The 26,951-nt window shown below is 34.1% G+C and overlaps 1 long non-coding RNA gene across 4 annotated transcripts in view; it reads left to right on the top strand.

Moving 5' to 3' along the window:
• LOC140624688 (uncharacterized) overlaps positions 1-26,723 on the top strand; it is a 60,393-nt gene extending 33,670 nt beyond the window's left edge. For 3 of the 4 annotated variants that reach the window (XR_012024143.1, XR_012024142.1, XR_012024140.1), the window contains exons 3-4: positions 17,568-17,786; positions 23,388-23,524. This is a non-coding gene — a long non-coding RNA (uncharacterized lncRNA). Of the gene's footprint in view, positions 1-17,567; positions 17,787-23,387; positions 23,525-23,698 lie in introns of those variants that run through there. The other variant, XR_012024141.1, reaches the window with a different exon arrangement.
• The last annotated feature ends 228 nt before the right edge of the window (positions 26,724-26,951 follow it).

Below are 26,951 nucleotides of genomic sequence, written 5' to 3'. Positions count from 1 at the left end.
TTCTCCAGATAATCCCTGGCTTGCTCCTTCACTTCCATACATTCTCAGCACACATGTTACTTCAACACAAACTGCTTAAAATAGCAACCCCAAAATCTCTATCTCTGTTTCTGATTTATATTTACCATAACACTTACCACCATCTGATGTATTATAGAATACTTATTATTTTTGTCTGTACCCCCCCCACTACTATGTAATGAGACTGGTCATTACTGTCTTTTTTTTTTCTTTAATAATATATTTCCAAAACCCAGATGAGGTTCTGGTATATATTAGGGATTTGATAAGCATTTGTTAAATAATTTAATAAATAAATGAATCTCAGTAGAAATTGATCCAAGAAAAATAGACAATATTTCTGCAAATATTTCCATATTCAATGCGGTTGATGCTTAAGTCAGACGTATCCCTTATAAATGCCCAGAGTCTTACACCTAAATTCTCCTCAAGAAATAACATAGCCAAAAAAAAGAAAAAAAGAAATAACATAGCCAATAAAATCAAAGTTGATGTTTCTGTTTTCATTAAGGAAAGGTTAACTCATTTTGATTTGTCTAGGCAAATCTTTTTCCAAAAGGATTACAAATTATTTATGTAAGTACTCTGTTCTCAAGTAGAACAAAACTCCCCACTCTTTATGTGGACTGTATCTAGTAACTTCGTTCCAAAGAGTACAGTATAGAAATGGGGGGAAAGCATAATTTTACAACAGAGAATCTTGACATACACTACCTCAACCAGGCCAATTAAGATTAACATCAACAATGTTAGACAATTTAGTAGAATATACCATTAATATGATATGATGAAAATAGCATTTTTATGACCCATAGTTCTGAAAAACCCATAGTTCTCCTTTAGTCATGAGAAAAACATCAGATAAATTCTAGTTGAGAGACATTCTACAAAATACTTGACCAGTATACCTCAAATGTCAGGGTTATCAAAAACCAGGAAAGTTTGAGAAACAGTTACAGTCTGGAGGAATCTAAGGATACAGTAGGACTAAATGTAGGATCCTGTATGGGATCCTGGGACAGAAAAAGAACATTAAGTAAAACTAAGTAAATTTGACAAAAGGATAAACTTTAGTCCCTTACTGAATATTATTGAATAATAATGTATAAATTAGTTCGTTAATTTTGAAAAATGGTCCAAACTAATGCAAGATGTTAATAACACGGGAAATTGAGGCTAGGGTATGTAGGAGCTCTCTCTACTATCTTTGCAACTTTTCTGTAAATCTGAAACTATTCTAAAATAAAAAGTATATTAAAATCATAATAAATTATAATTTTATGTATTAATATTGTCATTCTTTTAAAAGTTATCTATTCTAAACTTGATACTTCATCCAAAGTTCACACCAAATGATTTAGAGTGGTGCTTTCCAACAGAGCTTTTTGAGATGATGGAAATGTCTTACTTTGCACTATCCAATATGGTAGCCAGGAGACAGATGTGACTATTAAACGCTTGAAAGATACCTACTATGACTGAGAAACTTAATTTTTAATTGTGTTTAATTTTTATTAATACTAAAGTAAATTGTACCCTATATGTAGCTATTACATTTTAAATGGTGCAGATATAATCAATAATACATCAGCCACAGAGATTTTGAAGTTAGTATCATTTACTAGTTCTAGTGTGACTTTTGTTGTTTTGATTGTTCTACTTTACAGCGATAAGAACTTATTTTCCTTAAAATATATGAACAAATCAAGATATACATTTGCCTTAAATCATTAGCTCTTATGAAAAAATAGCCTAACACAGAAAATATCACTTACTTCTAAATTAATCTAAAAGTGATTAGTGAAAATGTGAAAACGTTCCTATATTCTACAGCGTTGCATACCCAATGAATATAAAGCTGACAAGAGAAAAGAAAAATTAGATAAAAATACAACTGTATTTTTAGTTATACAAATGAAAAACAAGGATCAGATTTATTAATATATGTATGGAAGTCATTTAATATCTCCAGCTCTCAATAGGTTCATAACATTGTTCAGAAAGATTAGGAATAGAGTGTTGCTTGCTTAAAACAGTTACAAATGAAAAAACAAAACAAAACAAACAAACAAAAAAAAAACAGTTAAAAATTGTAAGAAAGATATACCTGAAGTTATAGAGACCATATATCTTTATTAAGGGGGCAGAGGGGACAGAAATGGAAAGACAAAATTCTTGCTAAATATATAACTCTGGGAGATATTCTAAAGTAAATAAATACTACAGGAATGAAATACCAGGAATACACAATAAAAATTACCTAGTAAAAGAAACACAGGCAGTGTTTCCAATAGCTATGATTTTTATCGTATTCTAATTTACAGGATTTGTTAAAAAGTTAGCGGCCTTCCCTGGATATAACAAATTTTAGAAGAGTGATCATTCTTTTTATCTTCCTTCCAGTACATACTTAAATTTTTAGTAGCCCATACTGGGAAATAGATAAAATCCAATGGTGCATTCTAGGGTTGCATCTACATTGGGCAAAGGTTACTATTATATCAAACAACTACTATTATAGTCAAATCATCACTTCTTTTTCTATGGAATTTGAATAAACGAGCCCTGAAGAATAGTTCTTGAGTGAATTTTATTAAAGATTAGTTTTCTAGTGATTTTTTTTATTGCAAGATCTCTCTAGTGTTTGCTCTTCTGACATCTTTCCATGCCTGAAATTTTGAAGGAAAATCTAATATATTCTCAGTTCAGAATATCATAACTTTCTAACCCTCTCCTGTGGTTAAAACATATTATTCACTTAAGGTCAGCATTATGAACATAATCGAAAATATGAGACCTGGGAACGATGATGTGAACCAACTATAAAATATATCAAAAGCAAGAATAGGCATATTTATCTCATAGAAAAGTCAGTTTTTATTAAAGATTATCTGTAGAGGTACTAGTATATGTATTTTTTCTTTCTTAAGAAATCTGTATTTTTTCATGATTATATTTTCATTATTAATTCTGTTTATTATTTGTAGATGTCCTACTACTCAAAACCAGTAATTATTAGGTATTTTTGCCTTGGAATAAACCTAATTTCAATGCATTAATGTTTTTGTCATTAGTTTCAATTAAATGGATATCTGTATTTAAATAAGAATCATTCTTTTTTTTTAAAGATTTTATCTATTTATTCATTAGAGACACACACACACACAGAGAGGCAGAGACATAGGCAGAGGGAGAAGCAGACTCCATGCAGGGAGCCAGATATGGGACTCCATCTGAGGACATGGGGATTACGCCCTGAGCAGAAGGTGGATGCTTAACTGCTGAGCCACCCAGGCATTCCAGGAATTATTCTTAATATATAGTTACAATGATTCTCTTTCAACTTTACCAATATTAATATAAAAATAATTCAAGTGTAAGCATAATTCAAGTATACAGTTTGCTTGCTATTATTGATAACTTTTCAATCAGAATCCAGCTTAAATCAATTTCAATGAACAACTATTAATCCAATAGAGGTTAAACTTTATATATTCAATACATCTGCTCTAATTCAAATTATAGCATTCCAGGATATCAGGGTAAAAAATGAGGCTAAATACAGTAATTATATTTTCCTGACATTTAATGTGACTAATCATAAACATCAAAAGCAATATTAAAATTAAAAGAAACAAGCAACAATTTATTTCATTCAAAGACAAAAACTGAATTTATTATACCATCTCTGCCATCACTTACAAACACAAAATAATGCTGTATTGTGGCAAAAAAAAATTTTTTTTGACTCAAAATTGAACAAATTACATCTATTCCATAGTTCATAGACTACAACTTCCAGCCTTCTAAATTAGGATAGGCTAGAATGGTTTGCTAGAATTACCTCCACAGATTTCCAAGGAAACTGAATTCAGAAGATAATAAAAATATTTTAAAACCAGCAGAGATACTGGCCAAACAAAAGGAAGACACACCATAGAGACAGAATAGAGGTGCCTGGTATTAATTCTTTCATTGCTGGATAAAAGAGCAGTTCCATGAGTGGGGCCAGATGGCTAGGAGTTAATACTGAAATAGTTCAATATTTGAACAATCAATATGACTACACAAGTGTAAACCACCCAAATAGTTCTGTCTCTAACAAAACCCTGTTTCAGGAATGTGCCTAAACTCAGGTCTATAAGACAGATCTCTCACAGGGGTCTGCCACAGATGTTAAAGGACCTGAGTATTGACAGCAGAAACCTTCAGTGTTGTGTATCTCTCAGCCTCATGGGTTCTATGAGCAAGGTAGGATTTTTCTGAATTGTTCTTTCTAAATTTCCTTTAGGACAGTGGATTGTACTGCCCTGCCTTTTTTTTTCTTTCTTTTTTTTTTTAAGTTACTGTAATTTCTACATCACTTTCCATATGAATGCTCCAAAGCTCAAATATTTCAATTAAATATTGAGCTGATTGGATCTGCTATTAGAGCAATTTGACTGCCTCAGTCTTTGGGGCCCATCCATGCCACTGTTCTCTGGAATTTTAAGGTCTTACCAGGACTTTGTATACTTTAGGACTTCTTTTCCACTTCTATTCCCTTCCAACAGCTTAATGATAAACAGCATTTTATGAAGTGAGATTATGTTATATACCAACACCATTTTGCTAAGGGACAATAGGTTGTATATATTTGCTATACCTGGTCCCTTTGCCTTTCCATCTAGAATGTAAGCTCATTGGGCCAGACACTTCTCTTCGACTCCTAGTCACTTAGAACAATATTTGACATATATGCATCCAATATATATTCATAATGAATGAATGAAAAAAAACTTCACAAGAATCAATCTACAAAATGACTTCCATAACAGCAATTCAAACTGTATTCTAAGAGATAAATAATAATCTTTATATATGTAATAAATTTATTTATAAAAATTAAGTACACTCTTAATTTTTAGTAACTCATGAATCATATATAAAGCAAAATATTTAGAACTTTCTAAATTTGGGTTTTCTTACAATTAGAATAACTGTATGATGTATCATCCAAGAATAAGCATATAATATCTTCAGATCAGGACCCTATGAGAGTAAAGGGGTGGATTATTAATGATTACACCAGAACTATCATGAAATAACTCTGCACTTTCCAAAGAAAGCAAGTTGTGTGATCACTTTATCCACAATAAAATTGCTTTTCAATCAAGAGTTTTGCATAGCTAAATTGAATCTTGTAATCACATAGAAACCGGTGCCTCTGAAATAGATGAGTATAACCCATTGGTGCCATATTTAAATCTGTCACTAAATTGAATTCATTGAAGAAATAACAATTTATACTCTTTTCACATTCCAAAAATATAATGCTATGTCTGCCTAATTCCAGTCCTATTGAAATTATAGAATTCTTTAACTCAATGAGAACACTTTTCACAAATTCATATTGCATTCTTAATACCTTAAGAACCATTCTATTATCTTAGACTGATTCCTTGTTTAGTGCTAATCTAGAAGCAATAACAAATGGAACAGAGTGAATCAAAAACTTCTTGAAGAAAAAGTTACCGTATAATTAGAATGAAACCACACAGAATATTCTTCACTAATCATTGAGAATGTGCTTTTTTAATGTTCTCTAACTCTTCAAATTGAAAATGCTAAATAAAACTGATATTTCAAGCTGATAGATTTTTAAAGTAATTTTGGACAGTAAATTAACTTTGTATGAATTCCACTTCCCCAGAATAGAGATACATCGTTTATTTTTTTAAGTCTAAATGAAATAAAATTGAACAATGTATTTTACTCATTAATGCAAATAAAGATTTGTAAGTTTGGGCAGGAATAAATCAATGAAGACAATTTAATTTAATTAACTATGCTAAAATATAACTTTGATCCTAGGTAATGCTTGACTTTTACAATGATCAACTTAATTAGATTAATATATTGTTGCTTTTTCCTTTCCTTGTAATTAGCAAAGGACAGTCTCAGGGGATGCATTTTATAAAAATTATATGTGCTTAAATAATACATGAGTGTTTAATAAAAAAAACTAAAACAGGAAATTTATTCAATAAATATATGACATTATGGTCTGACCTAGAAGTGGTTTTCTCACTTCTACTCATATTATACTGACTAGAACTTAGCTTTGAATTCAAATTCAAAGGAACTACAATATGATGCATGCCTCTCTCCTATAAAGTCTTCTCAATTTTTTAAAAAACATGATAAACAGAATCACCTGTCCACAGAGGAATGGCTCAGAATGGAACCATACCATAGTAAAACTTTTTAAATATGTGTATTGAAAAGACAACTGTGTTTTCTCTGGCTATTGGAAAGCAGTAATATTACAATGTATTAAATGGATATTACTCTTTAAGCATGTCAACCAAAAAATTATATACGTGAACTGTGAATAAGAGGAGTGAAAGAGAAGGAGTGGAAAAAATGGGGCTTTTTAGAGGAAAGCCTATCATTCTGAAAGCATCTGGATTTGAGAAGAGTCTCTTCATGCCCAGTTAATGACTATGGAGTAGAATTTAAAAAGAGCCTCTTGTGGATTCCTCAAACAATGTTGGGTTGCATATGATAACTTGAGATGAAAATTAACCTCTATTTTGCAAAACTTGTATTACACTCTTTGTGATAGTCAGCTGACATTAATAGTTTGGGTTGTTCTTTGTAATAGCTCTTTCTTGTCAACAGTATTTGAGTCAGAGTAAGGGATTCATAGGCCAACCACAAATAGGGTTCCATTTGAACTCTTCATACTTAATGAGAGAATTTAAAAACTAAGGAGGTGGATGGAAGAAGCAAAAATCTCAGAAGGAAAATCTTCCTGTGGTATGGCAGGGACTGGGAATGGGAACATTCTCATTACATTCATTTTGTTCTTTCTGGACACAAGTAGATTTAAATTTCCTACCTTCTTTTACAGTTAAATGTGTTCAAAGCTAAGTTCTAGTCAATAGAATATGAGTAGAAGTGGGAAAATCACTTCTAGGTCAGACCATAAAAATTTAGATATACAATATAGAGCATCCTCTTTACATTTCCAACAACTTTATATAGATGAACAGAGTGGCATTGGGACCATGTCCCAAAAATGGTAGAACCACAAGATGGAAATGACTGAATCTCTGTCTCATGACGCGGAAGAGGAAAGCCACTTGCCAAACATGAACTCTCATTTGGGGCTTTACATGTTCAATAAATTAGTTTCTATGAAGTTTAAGCCATTATTTATGCTCAAGTTTATTTACTACTGCAACAATGGCCACCTGCCTAACACAAAAGTTGTGTGCGAAAGTGGAGTGCTTCAATTGATTTTACTCACTCCTCTTCTTTGAAATAAGTTGTTGGATTTTACCATTAAGTAATCATAAAAAAGAAGAATTCAGGAATTGAATACTGGTATTGGGTGCAGGGAGGAGTTTATTTTTTTAAAACAAGTTCTGTATTATGGAAATATAACAAAGAATTTAACCATATAGGAAGGCAAGAATAATGAAAAACTTTGACTTGCCTTTATTTTTAGAATAAGGATGGCTTGAAAGCATTTATAGACCATAAAAATGAATTCTGAGGAAAAAAAGTCATGTTATAGGAGAAAGAAGGATAAAATTGATGAAGCAATGAGTTGGGTAATGCAAAGTTGGTAGATCTGACAAAGTGGGAGAAATGAGAAATGTTAGATGTGGAAAAGAAAGGAAGTAAAGAGCAAAAATACATATACATACACATTTATATTCATATGATGTAGGAAGTGAAGATATGGCTGAGAGTTAGCTTCTTGGGGATATATGAGGTTTGAGGAATACACAGTAAAGAGTGTAGAAAGAGCAGCATAGGAAAAGCTCAACATATTCAATGAGCTGAACAAAAATGCAAAACAACTTCACCATGGACATTTTTGAGTAAAAAAAAAAGTAACGAATAAGCTATCATGGTATTGTTTTTAAAATATATTTATACCTAGCATATATTAGCCTTCTGCCAAATACCATATGCATTATGTCATCAAGAAGCAAAACAGCAGTCAAAAATGGCAGGTTATATTAGCAAAGATTTTATGTCAAATATATTTCATTGTATTCTAATTCTTTTCAAATTCATAATGTATATATAGATTATACTATAGCTTTCAGTTAACCAAACTAATTCCGATTTACTATTCTGTGTGAAGAAGAGTTTACTGTGAACTGAAATGCATAACTAATCTGATTCAATGGTCTATGAAAATGTCAATTATTTTCAGAACAAGTTTGAGGAATGTAGAATTGCCCCAAGGACTTTATAATTGTAGACATATTCTGGGAAATGTACTTGTAAATTCCTAGTTTAAAATTGCTCATGTTTTTAAGACTCATACTGATTCACCTAGAGACTAAGAATGAGTGGATAGTTTTCGAGAATTAGATCAAATACCTTAATACTTGCAATATACCCTAAAGGCAAATATTTTCATCATAATGCTCATAAACTCACAACCTGATTTTTTATTTCCTATTATTTCCTTTCCTGTAGAATTGTTTTGGAAATAGAAATTTTCTTTTACATAACCTTTGTAATCATGGCATTAGTCATTGTATATGCCTTTAGTAAAATATTTTTTAAATTATCCAATAAATCTTTTCTCAAATGTGTTACTGATTTTTCTCAATCTCTCAAAATAATCTAGAAAATCAATCACTTAATCATTCGAAACACATATATAGAACAGCATATAGAATTTGCCAAGTAGGTTACTTTTTATCACACATATTCTTATTTTGGAACTATGAAATTATGATTCCTTTCCAGTTAGTTTTGTCTAACTTCCAGGAAAATTGCAAATTTCCCCTTGGTTATCTCTGAGGCATATAACCTATTATTATAAAAATGAAGTTGTAAAGATATTGAATTAAAATGCCAATTCTTTAAATATATGGGTAAGGTTTTTGGGTATCAGGATATTTCTCTAGCTATGGCTACATATTGGAAAATGTTTTAAAGGGGACCATGTTTTCAAAGTATATGAATTTGGGCAGCAACAGAATGTGTTCCTCTCCTCTGGAGAAATACATCAGGTACATGCTTCTTCCAAACTGTTCTCTCTGATAATGTGGAACAGGGTTTTCCCTACCAAAATGTTGTCTTTCTCTAAACAATTAGAATGGTCTGCCTTTTTCCTTAAAGGAATCGCACAAATGCTTGAAAAGAGCATGTGTGAATTTGAATCCGGTGGTTCAAGGAAATGCCTCAGCTGTTGCCCTACACAAACTTTCCAAACAAAGTCCCATAATACTCTATGAATTGCATAAAAATAGTTGTCTTCTTCAGGTGCCAGGGTGGCTCAGTCAGTTTAAGCGTCTGCCTTCTGCTTAGGTCAGGATCTCAGGATCCTGGGGTGGAACCCACCTCTCCCACTCCTGTATAGGGCTCCCTGCTCAATGGGGTCTGCTTCTCCCTCCCCAGCTCGTGCTCTCTCATGCTCTCTCTCAAATTAATAAGTAAAATCTGAAAAAAAAAATAGTTGTCTTCTCTTCATCTTAAACAATGAAGAGACTGTTGGTAGATAGCCATTTGAACAGAAACACCTTTTAAGCTAATATGGCAGAGGTTAGGACAAGAGGGATTTTTAATGGGAAAACACAGAATTCTCCTTCAATATAGCTACAATATTCTTCTATCTAGCACAGGCAAGGCAGATGGATCACCCTCCTTACAGAATCTTACATCACTGTGCACATTTTACATCGATTTAAAAAAATCATGTACATCTAACTTTGAAAAGCCCTATATGTTATCCTAAAATACATAAAGTATCATATTATTAACAGTCAAAAATCAGCAGACATAAGTCCTGTTTCTGGTCTTCGATAATTACATACCTTATTTTCAGTTTCCCTATTAGTAAACTGCAATACTCATATAAAAACATAAAGGAGGGCAGCCCAGTGGCCCAGCGGTTTAGCGCCGCCTTCAGCCCAGGGCGTGATCCTGGAGACCTGGGATCAAGTCCCACGTCGGGCTCCCTGCATGGAGCCTGCTTCTCCCTCTGCCTGTGTCTCTGCCTCTCTCTCTCTCTCTCTCTGTGTGTATGTGTGTCTCTCATTAATAAATAAATAAATCTTTAAAAAAACATAAAGGAATCTTTAACTTCATACAATATGTCAGTTGCAGTTATTACAAGTGTTTCCACATGAGCCAATTTACATACTCCAGTTGCTTTATTTGATGAAAATTAAATAGGAAATATTTGTAACGATTTGCAAATGTATTTATTTGAGTGACCAGATCTTTAAAAAGGTAAAGATCTCCTCCTGTACTGTAACTTAATTTATTCTAACTATAATTTGGTGTCTTACAGGAGCTAATCAGATGGCTAGAAAATGTATGCATCTATGTGTACTAAAACATCTTCCTTTACCAAAGTCCCCTACTTATTTTTACTTACCAGGCAAATTTTCAAAATAGATTGTACCTATGTAGGCAAAATTTTTTAAAATAGATTTTTTTAAATCTATTTATCAGGCAAGATTTTTAAAATAGATTGTAAAACTTCATTGTAAAACTTGTAACATGTTTTATGCATTTTCTAAAACAGTATTTTTTTCTCATTTGTTCCACTGAATATTTAGTATACTCAAGTCAAGGTCTGCTCCTAAAAGAGAAGAGAAACAAAGTATCTGGAATATTTAATCCCAAAAGAATTTGACTGCACTATTCAATAGTGCCTTCTTCTTTTTTTTTTCCCCCATAGTCTCTGTCTTCCTCCGTCCTCTTAGCAATGTCTACATGTAACACACCGTGTGGGTGGGTACACCAATATCTAGTCTTAAGGGAATTCTGTTTAAGCAGGATCCAAAAGGAAGCCTCATACACGTCAACCTTGTACTTTTGAATGTAAGTACACTCTAAGGGCAAGTAAGTTAGCATTGGCTCAAGTAGCTACCACAATTGACTTCACACTGCCCTATGGGTCGGGCTCCAGCCACATCCAGTCTGTGCTTCATGGTGAGCTCCAGGCCCTAGCTCAGCTCCCAGTTGCAGTACTCCACACTCCTTTTATCACATCATTCGTTCCTCTAAATTATGATTTCATACCACTTTCCCACCCTGTTGACAATCTGGTACTTCTCCTGAGCAGACTCTCCAGATATAAGGCTCATGTACCTCAATTACTTCCCACTAGGCTCTCTCCCTCAATGCCTCAGTTTTATCTTAATACTCACTTTTGCCTCTGAATTTGTTTTTAACAGATGGATTCATGAGAAATTACTTTCTCTCCACATTTGGCTCCCAGTGATGATACACTAGACTGGCCTCAGCTATGCCCTGCCTTATTTCAGATTGTCCATCCCAATTTCAGGAATGGCTCTTTCTTCTCTGTGCCTTGGATTGCATGTTCCATCTTCTTTTGCCTGTGCTAAAGCTGCTGGATTTTCCTCTTTTTATTATCTGGTGTTGCTGATGACTGTCATAGCTGTGCCACCTTCTTTAGCCTTAGCTTTCAGAGAAATTCTATCGGTCTGATTTGTAATTTTTTTTGCATGTATTTTGATTTGCGTAGATATTGCAATCCTTTCCTTAATATTTTAATCACTTTCCTGAAGAATGTATATTAGAATTTATTTGAGAGAAAAAAAGAGAGAGAGAGAAAATAAGGCAGGGGGCAGAGGGAGAAGCAGACTCCCTGGTGAGCCAGGAGCCTGACATGTGGCTCCATCCCAGGACCCTGGGATCATGATCCCAGTCGAAGGCAAACACTTAACCAACTAAGCCACTTAGGTGCCCTACTATCTTAAAATTCTTAATAATTTCATCTTTAAACTTGTGTTTTGAAGTGAATCCCAATGGAACAGTAGACAATGCACATGAGCAGAGACATTATCTGTAATTTGCATGTCCACTGTTCTTTGTCACCCTATTTCTGTATAATATTTGAGGTCCCCATAGCACAGAATTCCACTGGAACCATGACTTCAGTGAGACTCAGAGTGACTAAAGGATAAGCTTGTTTTGTCTATAACCCAGAGAGGCCACAGTCTCCATCCAAACCAGAATTTGCAAATACAGAAAAGCAAAGGCATGTCAAGAAACACAAATGACAAAGAAATCCTTTCTTACTTGTGTAGTTATTTCCCAGCAATGATCATAATGGAGGAAAGAGAAAGATAGGACAACCCATAGTTCCTTTTCTTTTCAGTCCTTTCTTACTTACCAGTAAGCTGAAGGCAGAGATTTTAGGTAAAATCTGCATATGTCAAGAAGTGAAATGAAAACAGTTTATTATTATTATTTTTTGAAAGCAGTTTAATACAGCCTTCTCACTATTCTAATAAAATGAAACATATAAGCCTCACAAGGTATGATATATAAACTGTGTAATTTCAGAAATTCTGCATATGAGTTCAATGTTCTAATATTTGCATTTAGAACTAGAGTTGCACACTATACAAATCAATGGTAAAACCCAGGCTGATAATTTATATATTTTTTATTTTATTTTATTTTATTTTATTTTATTTTATTTTATTTTATTTACTTAGAAATTACATAAAAGCACCAAGATAGGTCGAGAGAAAGACCATGGAAGAAATTGTGAAGTTTCAAATTGTAGCTTTAATAGAATCTTTTCCTTCCTTTTTAACAAATGACCCTGTGTTTTCATTTTGCACTGGATCTCTCCAATAAGGCTGCTAGCTCTGATCCTTAATGACATATTTGAATGTGCTACTCCATCTGCAGCTGATTAATCTTGTATTTTTAGTGGTCACATTATACTGATTACAAGAGTAAGTTTATTTTGTTTCTTCTCTGGGGATGCCCACAGTTGACAAAAATATACTTGTTGGCCTCTATCTTCTCTTTTATTTTTATCTTCCTTCCCCCTCCCCCAGCAGAGTACTATATAAAGCTTAGCCGTGTTTCTCCTTGATCAATGAGATGTCTCCCTTTTCCAACAACATTTTCTATAGCAGACTTTGTCCCACAGGGACTTAAACACATTGATGCTTCTATTCTGCTATTTTTCTTCATTTAGTATCTCATCCTTGGAGAGCACAAGAGGATAAATAGATTGTTTATCCAGGTGTGGTATGACTGTTCTTACACATACAACATGCTGACTCTCTGTACCCTTCCTATACTCACTGGGATAAAGTAAAAAATATTCCAATATATATTTCTCTGTCGTTTCTCCCCAAGTGTTTACTGCTGTCTCTTCCTCTAGCTATACAAATAATCTCACAGATACCTGTAGGGTTAGAGTGCAAGAATGGACTTCTTGTCTTGTGGCCTCGACTTCACCTTTCTGATCCTGGGAAGACCCACACAGTGTTAAGTCTTGTCCTTGGGATACAACTTTTAAAATGAAATTAATTTTCCCCACTATTCTCCATTTAAATTTCAGCATTTCACATGACAGTTGCTAGATATTTCAAAAGGTTTTTTAAAAATGCATTATCTGGTATCTGCAGGTTACCTGTTATTGCATTTGTATTAGAATGGCATTTGAATCATCTGTTTAAAACTTGGCTTAACATGCTCTATGTTATGGATACATAAAATAAATTAAATTAAGAAAAGAAAGAATATTAAATAGAAAATAAAATTTTCTGAAAGCATTACACAACTTTTTTTGGCTTATTACCCAAAAGATAAAATTAGTTTATGAGATGTTATATTTTTCTCAATTATATTAAATTTTTAGACTGACTTCTACAGTATCTGGTAGATAATGTAGTTAACCATAAGAGGAGTGAAATAAATTTATATAATGTTTTAAAAATCTAGAAAGTAGAAAAACATACCTATTTAATAAAACAAAATGGCATAACTAGGATTTCCTCAGAATATATGCTTTCTCCCCTCCCCCAATAATTTTAACAGTTGACTTTTCTTTCACAGCATAAAAGACAGACTAGTGTGGCAGGATTTTAGAGCAGATTATAGATAGTCAGCCTGGCTAGGCTGTAATCAAAGCTCTGCTACTTTTCAATGCAGTAAGTATTAAAAAATATTGGATTCTCTGTGCTTCCCCTTCCTCATCAAAAAACAGGATACTAGAACTGATCTCATAGAAAGCTTACAATAATTACTTGGGTTAACATTTATGAAGATGCTTGGAAAATTACAGGTATATGTTAATTGCTAGATATGTTTGGGCATGTAGAATTTAAGATTAATATACGTTATGATATTAATAATGCTTTTTATGTTTCATCATAAATAGGTGAATAGAAACAACTCCCAAAACTGGTGTTCCTATAAGAAAATGGCATTCAAATACTGTTTCTGGTGATGTCAAGATTTTATATTTGTGAACTCATTTTTCTTAGAATTTTAGCTACTGACTAAATGCACAACATATGTAAATTTAATATGTTTTGTAAGACCACAAAAAATTAAATTCAAGTTTAATTCAATTACCTAAATGTATGTAATATAATGAATGCCAAATAAGCCTTTAGAAAAGGTAGCTGAGGGGATCCCTGGGTGGCGCAGCGGTTTGGCGCCTGCCTTTGGCCCAGGGCGCGATCCTGGAGACCCGGGATCGAATCCCACGTCGGCCTCCCGGTGCATGGAGCCTGCTTCTCCCTCTGCCTGTGTCTCTGCCTCTCTCTCTCTGTGACTATCATAAATAAATAAAAATTAAAAAAAAAAAGAAAAGGTAGCTGAACCATAAATCATAAGGCTGACACATGTTGCACATAATAATATTAAAATATAAGCCAGTTTAATCTTGACTTAGTGCTAAATTGCTCGCCTAACTATGCTAATTTCTAAATAATATGAGATACCATAACCAAGACTGATCCGATTGATCAATGGAATATTCTGAAGCTGATTATCAAATCCACATAAAATCAGATACCATCCAAATGTTTTTGTTTGTTTTTATGCACAAGTAAACTATCCAACTAAACCTATAGTGTAAATAATGGGTCCATTTTAGAATGAATAATTTAATGCACTGCTAAATAGTATTACTAAGATTAATTGAATTCCTAGAGTTTTAGAATTTTTTAGTAGAGAAATCAGACGGGGAACTGGAAAAATTTCCTTCCCTATGAAAGTCAAGTCCTAACATATAGACTCTTACTGAGCATTTTGAAATCTAGTCACTCTGGACAATTTTTCAAAACTGACTATAAGGAACCCTGGGTGGTGCAGCGGTTTAGCGCCTGCCTTTGGCCCAGAGCGCGATCCTGGAGACCTAGGATCGAGTCCCACGTCGGGCTCCTGGCATGGAGCCTGCTTCTCCCTCTGTCTCTCTCTCTCTCTCTGTGACTATTATAAGTAAGTAAAAATTAAAAAAAATACCTGACTATAATTTTATGCCTCCATTCTTTTACATAAGTTGTTTCAGATTGTCTTCTGTTCAAAATCCAAATTAAAGCTTAATTCAAATGTTGCCTCTTGTCTGAAGTTATACTGATCCTATTCTCAAAATGAATCATTCTCTAAGTTGTATTGCCTCTTCAATTTTTCAATTTTTTCCATGAATATTTTTGCCTTGTCATAAGGCCTTTCCTATGACAAAGGTAAACATTTATTCTCCAATCTTTCGAATTATAGAAGAAAATATAAGGGTCCTACATATTCTGATTTTTTCCTCAAATACTTTAGAGGGTTTTTTAATCCATGTTTTAATACTTGTTGAAATTGAGAGCTCATTTTAATGTTTCTAAGTGAATTAAGAATTGTTCCAATTTTACTAATTAAATATTCCATCATTTTCCTCAATTCGAAAGCCACTATCACTACATACTAGCTGTTCATCTACTCATGTGTTAATTTCTTGATTTTCCATAATGTTTCACTGCTTGATTTGCCTTTCAGTTTTCATATTGTTTTCATTACAATACTTAAAAATTTTTTTGATAGCTGTGAAGAAAAATTCAAGCATTTCCCTTCTTTCCAGCCATGAATTTTCTTCTGAAATTAGTCTGGTATATATTGGCACACATCTATCTACAGAAGTAAGAAGTATTCAAGACTCTGTTCCATTTCCAAAAAAGAAATTGTTGCAATTTTGATTGGGATAGTAATAACTCTATAGACTAACATGGAATACAACTGATATCTTTTAAAGTTTTCCATCTATTAAATTGGTTTATATTCCTATTCACTTAGAACTACTTGTATTTCTTTCAATAGTGCTTTATAATTTTCTTACTGGGTGTATTAGACATTCCATAATTTTTTCTCAATTGTTTTGGGATCTCTATTACATTTTCTAATTGTATTACTCTTGTATAGGAACACTATTGATTCTCTTATTTTGATCTTGTTTCTGGCCACCCTGCTAGATTGTCTTAAATCACATTGTTAGCTGAGTACATTGAGTTTTCTACGGCAACAGGCACATCATCTGAAAATAATGGTAATTTTAACTTTCTCTTTCTAATATTTATACTTCACATGACTTTTCCTTTCCTTAATGTATCTGTAAGGTCCTCCACTATCATCTTGAATGCTAGTAAAAACAGTACCATCTTTTACTTATTCCTGACTTTAATCAGAATGATTCTACTATTTGACAAATACATTCAATGTAAATTTCAGCTATATGTGTTTTCTTAAAATTGTGAAAGTTTATTTATATCTTTTGTTTGTTTCTTTCTTTCCCATTCTGGTGGGTATGAAATATGTTATTATGGCTTTAATTTGGATTTAAATAATGACTAATGATATTTCTGAATGACTAATGAATACCTTTTCATGTATTTATTGGTCCTTCTTATATCTTCCTTTTTTATTGTGACATAATTGATGACATATAACATTATATTATTTTCAAGTGTACACAATTATATATATATATATATATATATATATATATATATATATATATATTGCAAAATGTTCACCATGAAAAGTCAGTTAACATCCATTGCCACACAGCTATTTTTTTCTTGTGATGGGAAGTTTTAAGATCTACTCTCTCAGTGACTTTCAAATATACAATACAGTATCACTAACTATAGTCACCAGACTATATACATTACATCCTCCAAATTTACTTATTTTTATAACTGGAAATTTGTAGCTTTTGACTACCTTCATTTATTTTGTCCACCCCCTGCCTGTGGAAACCACCAATCTGTTCTCTATATCTATTAGATCTTGTTACTGCTGTTTTTAGATTCTTCATATAATTGTGATCATATGACATTTGTCTTTTTCTGATTTATTTCACTCAACATAATACCCTCAAGGTCCATCCATGTTATGATATGGCAGGATTTTCTTCTTTTTTATGGCTGAATAATATTTCATTGTGTATATATATATATATATATATATATATATCTCATTTTTTTCATAATAGCCATCCTGTCAGGTGTGAAGTGATATCTCATTGTGGGTCTGATTTGCATTTTTCTGATAATCAGATGTTGAACATCATTTCATGTACTTATTGACAGTTGGATGCCTGCCTTCTTTGGACAAATGTTTCCAGGTCCTCTCCCCACTTTTTAATGGGATTTTTTTGTGGTCTTTTAAAATTGAGTTATGAGTTCCTTATATATCTAGTATATGACTTGCAAATATTTTCTCTCATTTCATAGGCTGGTTTTTTTTTTCATTTTACATAGGTGAATACTACACAGAATTTGCTGCCTGTGTCAGAATGTTAATAAGGAGACTCAAAGTCTGTGTTGGGACTATAACCAAATGGTCCTCCAGGTAAAGCTAATTGGGGAAATATTCACCAGCTAAACCTGTGCCCCAAAATGTGTAACACAGAAATGTCAGTAATGGTATGCAATGACACAGAAGTCAGAAACCAAGAGAAGAAGGAATATTCAAAAAAGGTAAATATCTCAATACCAAAAAAAGGGGTGTTCTCTCACCCACAAATTCCTCTTGGAAAATATTTTACTTCTTTCTTCTTTAAAACCACTGCTTGGGGGATCCCTGGGTGGCTCAGTGGTTTAGCACCTCTTTCGGCCCAGGGCATGATCCTGGAGACCTGGAATCGAGTCCCGCATCAGGCTCCTGGCATGGAGCCTGCTTCTCCCTCTGCTACCTCTCTCTCACTCTCTATGTCTATCATGAATAAATAAATAAAATCTTTAAAAATTTAAAAAAAAATAAAAAAATAAAACCACTGCTTGAAACCTACAGAAATAAATGAGTTAAAATGATACAAATAAGATCTTTATAATACAGTCTTCCAAGATCATGGTTTTACTCAGTTGATTTTCCCTATTTTCTCCTACTTCACCATGGCAAATTGTTTATAAAATTATTACCACAACTTAGTCACTCATCCTCATTTTTGATTAGTCATCTATACTAACTTAAGTTTGGTCATGTAATTGTTTGAGGTACCAGGACTTTAGCAAACATAGTATAAACAGAAATATGAAAGTTCTTGTACATTGGAGATTGCCCTATCCTAAAGTTATTTGAAACTAGCTACCATGCAAAGTGTAGTCATACCAGAAAAGCTTACTGAGGAGCCTCATCCAAGAAATCTCACCTGCAGCTGGGCTTGATTTAGTTGATGAATTCATAAGATTCAACTTTTAAAGGAGGGCAAGTACATTTTCCATATGAAAGAGATATAAAGTAGTAAATCCAGAGAGTGAAATGAGATATATTGCTCACAAGATGGCCATCATAATTCCTCTTCTTGCTCTATACCCTTGGGCATTTAGTCCTATTTACTCCCACAGACTCTGAGATTGGCTATCGCTTGCTTTGGTCAATGAGACTATATCAAAAGATGACACAAGGAGAAACAAGAAATGTGTGCTCATTGGCCTTGCCTCTCTTGTAGCATTTGAAATGCAATCACCATATGAAATACTTCAAGACATCCATAAAACACGTAAGTGAAGTCATGCAAGACTTAAAAAGCCCCTAGCTAACCCAGTAATTACAGCTGCTTGAAGGAGCTAGTCAAGGCCAACAGAAGAATGACCCTGCTGAACCTAGACCAAATTCCCAAACCAAAGAATCAGGAGTTGGTAAATGATGGTTATTTTAAGCCATTAAAATTTGGAATACTTTCTTACACAGCAAAAACTAATTGATGTAACCCAAACTATATTTTGCCTTGGCTAATACATAGCATAACTCTGACAATAACTGCAATTAGAGAATAGCTTTCTGTCTTTGTGAGAAACAAAAATAGTATAGTATTTCCATTATTTTGGACTTATTCCTGAAAAAAATATTTTAATAAAAATATTTTAAAGGTAATGGGGGAAAATACGATGTTCTAAAACTACTTTTATGCACATTAATTGTTAATGCTTTGCATTTTCCTTTTAATTAATGCTAACTGAAAATGCTTCATATTAAGGAAATGTATGGCAATTTACAGTAAAGTCAATGAATAAACAGACCTTTACAAAACATAAAATGCAGTGCTATTTCTCTAATAGCTGATAAACAATCACTGTGGTTTTCTATACATCTATTGGATTTTTCTAAGAAAACAAGTAACCATAACAACTCTAAAATAATATATATTTTAGACTATTACTAGTCACTAATATTTCTTCAAATATGAATACATGTATAAATATATCAACTCATGATTAAACCCATTGATTCATAATAACTTATGTTTTAATATCCATGACTTTGCTGCTTTTTAAAATTAACACAATATCCTCCAACTGCAGAAACAAGTACTTAGAAAACCAGCTATGTAATGGATCTCAGAATCCTAATGTTATATAAAAATTCTACTGATCAAAAATTCCATATCAAATACCGAAAGAAGCTCAGAGAGATGCAAAAAAAGTTTATCAAATAGGAATCCTTAATAAATATGTTGAAAACTCTGGACCTCAAGTTTCACTTCTCAACCATTAACTAATGAAAAAGAGGCAGCAACAAGTACAGATGTGGGCAAAGAAGCAAACCAGTACTGTTATTCTAAGTTTTCTATTATTTAATACAAAAAAGTTGAAACTATAGTGTCTTAGAATCCTCAGGTCTGGACTTAGTGATGGATAAGTGCCTTCAAAATTGTTCTGGGGGGCTTTCCTTGGTTGGACAAAGGGTTTTCCTAAGGTTTAAAAGACGGACTAAAACTTTTGAGATGGTCTAACCATTCTTCTTGTCTACACGCCCCCCACAGGTCTATTCTCAAATTGTCATCAGGATTGTTTTCCAGAAACTTACCATATCAGGCAAATCTCAGCCTTCAAAATTGTTCTTATTTCCCTACTGTCTACCTCATAACATATACACTGCACTTACCACAGTGAGGAACCCAACTCCTGGTTGGTTATAAGTGTCTGTATGATTTTTTAGGCCCAAACATAGGCATTTACAAAGGCTTTACCTGGCAGGCCTCATAGGAGAAAGCTGCTTCTCCCTACCCCAACGACCAGCGCCACCCACATGCCAAACTTGGAGCACAGTCAAAGCATGCAGTTCCCGAAAGAAGTTTTTAGTCAAAGATTCAGCCTCCACCCTACCCTCCCAGGACTGGTCACACTGTTGGCAGGGCTGCATTCCTAGCTCAAGTGTCTTCGTCCTAGATCTCTATTTATAAGACCTTGGGCCAATGTTCTTTTCAGGTACCTTTGTAGAGGCCTGTTTATGGGGAAGAGCAGGGAGGAAACTTGGAGACATTTTCCTCTACTGTGACCCAAAACCCATTTTTTAAAAAAGATTTTATTTATTTATTCATGAGACACACAGAAAGAGGCAGAGACACAGGCAGAGGTAGAAGTAGGCTCCCTAAGGGGAGCCTGATGTGAGACTGATCCCAGGACCCCAGGATCATACCCTGAGCTGAAGGCAGATGCTCAACCATTGAGCCACCCATGCGTTCCCCCAACACCCATTTTTTTTCTACTCCAAACCCTTTCCTCTCACCCTTCCCCTGGACTCTAGGAGTCTTTTGTTGGGGCTTCCTTGATAGTGAGATGAACCCCACCCATGTCTGTTTTGATCCACCTCACCCTGACTTGTGTACCATTCCATGGGGGAAAATGAAACAGGAGTCCACACTTTTATCTAGTTTTAGCTTCTTGCTTATATCACAAAAATAATTAAAAGCTTAACTCTTCATTTTGGGCTTGTAGCTTTAATCCTTTAACCAGCTGCTCAGATACCTGACAGCTCAACTCTCTTGCTTTCAGCTCAGTTAAGCACCAGATGCATGGTGCTCAGCCTTTCAAAGCTTGCTCCAACGTATCTCCAGGGCACCTTTTCCATCATAGCTCCTACCATACCTGCGATTCAGCCACACTGTACTTGAACCCCAGGCTCCACTTTTATCCTATTTATTTATTTATTTGTTTATTTATTTAGATTTCATTTACTTATTTGAGAGAGAGAGAATGAGTGGGAGGAAGAGGTGGAGGAAGAGGGAGCAGGAGAAGCAGACTCCTCACTGGGCAGGGAGCCTAACGCAGGGCTTGATACCAGGATCCTGAGATCATGACCTGAGCCAAAGGCAGACATTTAACAAACTGAGCAACCCAGGCACCCCAACTTTTATCCTTTCTTATTCAGTTGTTTTGAACAATTCTTTGTCTAGAACCCTCCCTTTCTCCTTGTCACCGAATAAGGGTTACTTTTATGCTTTCTCAGATCTTGTAAGAGCTTTGCCACAGATTTATACATACCAGGTTATATTGCATTTCATATATCTACATATTTCTTCTTTTCATGATTGAGCTCTTGGCAGTCAAGGGCTGAAACACATTTTTATTTATATTCCTGGTTCCTGACCCAGAGTTTTGCACATCAAAGGTGCTTACTAAGAAACCTAGATCCCGGGATCCCTGGGTGGCACAGCAGTTTGGCGCCTGCCTTTGGCCCAGGGCGCGATCCTGGAGACCCGGGATCGAATCCCACGTCGGGCTCCCTGCATGGAGCCTGCTTCTCCCTCTGCCTGTGTCTCTGCCTCTCTCTCTCTCTCTCTGTGACTATCATAAATAAAAAAAAAAGAAAGAAAAGAAAAGAAACCTAGATCCCTAATGAAGATTCTTAGATTTCATCATAAAAGTAAATTAAAAGTTGTGTTTAGGGGGTATGTGAGTGGTTCAGTCGGTTAAGCAGTTGCCTTTGGCTAAGGTCATGATCCCAGGGTCCTGGGATCAAGCCCCGCATCAGGCTCCCTTCTCAGAGGGGAGCCTACTTCTCCATCTATTCCCTACTTGTGCTCTTTGTCACTATCTCTGTCTTTCAAATAAGTAAAATCTTAAAAAAAAAAAAAAAGTTGTGTTTAGTAATGTGTTGAACAGAAAGACGATTGGAATAGGAAGGAACACTTGATTTTGATCATTTAAAACATCTGTGTAAAGCATATGTGACTTTGAATTTAGTTTTGCTCAAAGATTGTTATGTAAAATTATAGTCCTATTCCTATGAATTAATATAATTGAAAAGCTACACAGTGAAAAACCTTTCCTGTGTTAAAGAATTTCTATAATGCAGGTAATACCCAGTAGAAAACGAGCTGAGGGCTGAGTTTTATACATTAATGCTAAGAATATTGCTGAAATAAAGCATGATATTCATAAAGCTTAGTCTTTGTTTAAAAAAATATTACTTTTCTTATTTTTGTAGATAAAATAATTAAAATTGTAACTTTTAGTCTCAACAATATATCATAGTTTTTACTAGCGTTTGGTGTTATTTAAGCCAAGACTTATGCTAAAATAAAATGTAATCAATTCTACTTTACTTTTTGTTTTTAAATAAAAGAAATGTCAACAGAGATTTTTTTTTTTAATTTTTGCACGGATGAACCATTGTCACATTCTCTTCTGCCAAATTATGCATTCAGTTCTTGGTCTCAACCTCATAATTTTTTCTCTCAATTTAAGATTTTGATATAGTCCAATATTTATAATGTTTTCTCTCCTTACCACTCTATTTAGTTCTATCTGTTCCACTTTTCCTTTCCTCTTTTGTGCTCAATATATAGATAATCAGTTACATTTTGGAAAATTACAGATGCTTATATAAGGTGATATTTTTATGTAAAAGCTTACGTTATTGGAATGGCTTTTTTTAGGCAGCCTGATAATAAATTTCCTGTCACAATCTGAAATAGTTTTAAAGTTCTATCATATAGGAAAATACATTCTCTTTCACATTTGCAATTTCTGATTTTTGCATGTGATTCTTACACTTGTTCTTTCACTTAGCTAATATTTACTGATCACAAAGCATAAAACCAGAAATGTTTAAAAAAAATTACTGTTCTCAAAAGTTTCAAGTTTAGGAAGTTAAAATCCATGTACTGAATATTTGCTAAACCATGATAAGTACAATTCAAAAAAAGAAAGACCTTGGCCCCCCAAGTCCTCCTGGAGCCTGAAGGATGCATTGAAGGTTGTCAGTCACCAAATATGAATCCCCTACCACCTTCCAGACCCCAGACTAGTTGTGGAGGAATCCAATAGTAAACAAAACCAACATGTTTCCTACAGGTTGAGAGGGAATATTTACCTGGAAAGATGGGAGATAAAAGAAGAACAAAACAATGACTAAGGCAAGGACACATAGGACACATCCAAACTCTGTGAAGCCATGGCAAAGTACGGTAAATACGGAGAAGAGAAAGATCTATTTTGCTTCTGTCTGTTTTGTCTTTGTTTCTTTTTGGGTGATGGGGAGCTTGGAGGCTGACAGGACCACTAGGTAGATGCAGGAGGGAAGAAACTGGAGAACTATTCAGTAGACTGCTCTTAAAAGGGTTTCTATAGGGTGAAGAAAATAGTTGTTTTTTTCTTACAAGCAGTCAGCGATTTGGACTACCGAGGCAAACTTGATTAAAGGAGTGAAAGAGAGATAAGATCAAAAATGGACAGTCATAGTCCAGTATGGGACAATTCTGGTGTCATCCATACAAGCATCTCACAGTTTCTACATGCTCCCCTGGACTGACCAATCTCATCAGCAGGTTAACAGCCACACAACTATTAAAAAAAAAAAAAAAAAAAGGTAAGAAATGGATACTGGGTGTTATGTAAGACTGATGAATCATTGAATCTGCCTCTGAAGCTAAGAGTACATTATATGTTAATCAATTGATTTTAAATTTTAAAAATTGTAAAAAAGAATTGAACAATTAGTCTAACTTTTGTTTTTGCCTAGAATGGTGGGTAAAACTGACTTTTTTCAAATCGATTTGAAATATACTGTCTTAGAGTGAGTCAGCTCATTTCACTATTGCATCTGTCTAATAGTTCATTCTTGATTCACTCAGCAAGTATGTTTTAAGCCCTTACTATTCAACGGTCTTTGTCTTTCATGCTGAAGCTCCAGTTAACGCTGAAATGGACATCATACATAAGGAAGTAAGATAAATTATCAAAATATATAGTGTATCAGATATTGATGTTTTCTAAAGAAAAATAAATAAATCAGGAAGGGAGAGAGAAATTGCAGTGATGAGGGTATAATATTTTAGACAGAGATGGAGAAGGCAGGCATTGCTGAGGAGATAACTTTAAAACCTGAAGGCAAAGAGGGAGTGAAATATGTGGACATTGGGGAGAAATGCATTCCAGGCAGATGAAAGATCAAGGAGTAAATGCCCTGACTCCCTGAGCTGGCCTGGCAAGCACAAAGGAATAGTAATAAGGACAACAGGAGAGGAACAAGATGGAGGAAAAGGGGCAGATTTTCTTCTAATTTACAGTAGCTCTCCCTTACCTGCAGTTTCTGCCACCCACCCAGAACCATGATCCCAAAGGAGATGATCCTCCGTCTGACAAGGCCTCAGATCTCTAGGAGCCTAATTCTAGGTCACAATGTCTACATCATTCACCTAACTTAATCTCATCACATGAGCATTTTATCATCCCAAGAAGGTGACTAGTGTACAATTAGATATTTTAAGAGAGAGACCACATTCACATAAGTTTTACTATAGCATATTGTTCTAATTTCTCTATTTTTGTGTTAGTTATTATTGCTAATCTTTTACTGTGCCTAATTTATAAATTAAACTTCATCATAGGTAATGTACATATAGGAAAAAACACAGTACACATAGGATTTTGGTACGATCTGTGATTTTAGGCATCCCTTGGGGGTGTTGGGCCTCATTCCCGTGAATAGGGGACATACTGCACATGCCAACTCACTGTGAAGTTTGAGCAGAATGATGTCACCTGCTCTGACTGAATTACACCAGCAAGGGTATTATATGTGGAATAAAAAGGAACTAGGGTGGATGTAGGCAGTAGGATACTATTATAGTGCGACTACAAGAAAAGATGATGGTAGCTTAGACCCAAGTTAAAGCAATACAAGGATGCAGAAAAGGCTATTTTTGTCATTATAAGTAGCCAACTTAAATAAGAAAGGAAGTCCAAAAGTCCAATTAAGTGTCTATATTGATAAAGTTCAGAGAAATAATTCTAAGTCGTATGTCGCTTTCCATGAGAATGCTCTGAAAATATTTACTCTTCCTCTTCACTTAGAAACTACATAGGAGGAGTTAGGCTATGCAGTTGGTAAACTTGGGCTTTGTGATTGGTAAGAAGAAAATTTTCTCTTCTTTTTGTTCAAAATAACTACCAAGTACAAAATGGAAAGTTGAGTCATGAAAAGATGATTTCCAGAGTGATAAGAAATGAAGGCATCCAGAACCACAGAGATTGTGCCTTAGGTCATAGACTGTACAGTACAAAAGGAGAAGCAGGGACTCTGGAGCCAGACCAACGGGGTTTGATGACTCTCTGCTGTGTGACTTTGGAAAAATGACACAGCATCTCCTTTTAAATGGAGGTAATTGTGACCCACAGCATCGAGCTGGCTGGACTCACTAAACTAGTTGGTATATGAGACCATTAGAACAATGTCTACAACATGGCAATAGCCATTTGACTGTTAGCTCTCATTTTTTTAAATCTTTCCTGAGGCTAAAGAGAAAAGCCTCATTGTTTAATTCATTATTTTGTTCTGGAATTCAGTTTATATTAGACCCCAGAAGAACACTATCCCTAAAGCACAGGTTGATGTAGCAAACAAGGAGTTTAGGATTAAAGGTTACTTATTGCTTGAATTCAGAGGTCTCAGTAGAGCAAACTACAGTATGGAGTTGCATAAAAATTTCCAAAACATATGGAAATGAAAGTAACAATGAATAAAGGAAAGTTTTTAGACCAGTACCAGTAATAAATACTCAAAAAGTACTTGTTTAATGAATTATGTTTCATAATTTATTAATTTTATTTTATATATAGCTCCATTAGATATTGGATATTAAAAACTCATTCTTCTCTCTCTTAGATTCTCAAATAAATGACTTACTATAGTTTTTTTTTCCTTAAAATTTAAAACTCTGGGAGTTGATTCTATCAAATAAACAAAACTACTAATTTAATGTAGTGTCAAAAAGTGTGACTAATACAATATTTACGCTGGATTTTTTTTATGCTGGATTTAAAATAGAATAATGTTTTAATGTGTTTTTTTATTCTGATTTAAGAAAGTGGAACTTTAATATTAGAGAAGTTGGAAATAGAGTCCTTTATTAGATGTCACATGTATTTGGTTCATGCTAATTTATCTTTGGCTCTATAATGGCAATGAGTTTAGAACTGAAGGTGGAAAACATCTGTTTAAATTCTATGTAGTAAAATAAATAAATAAATAAATAAACAAACAAACAAATAAAAATAAATTCTATGCAATTTCAGGATGCCTGGGTGGCTCAGTGGTTGAGTATCTGTCTATGGCTCAGGGCGTGATCCAGGGGTCCTGGGATTGATTCCTTCATCGGGCTCCCTGGAGGGAGCCTGCTTTTCCCTCTACCTGTGTCTCCTTCTCTTTCTATGTCTTTCATGAATAAATAAATAAAATCTTAAAAAAAATAAATTTAAAAAAATTCTATGTAGTTTCAAAGTCCTATGTTCCCACAAGTAGAGTATTTGTACTTTTGTCTAATTTTGTCTAATCATTTATTTTTCCCATTTCTGAGCAGGAAAGCAACATGTTGAGTACCTTTTGGAAGACAGGATGTTGGATAGTTAGAAAACTGT

Source organism: Canis lupus, chromosome 35, assembly GCF_048164855.1.
Source record: "Canis lupus baileyi chromosome 35, mCanLup2.hap1, whole genome shotgun sequence".
In the NCBI taxonomy this organism is placed as follows: Eukaryota; Metazoa; Chordata; class Mammalia; order Carnivora; family Canidae; genus Canis; species Canis lupus.
This window is presented reverse-complemented; position numbering and strand designations above follow the sequence as displayed.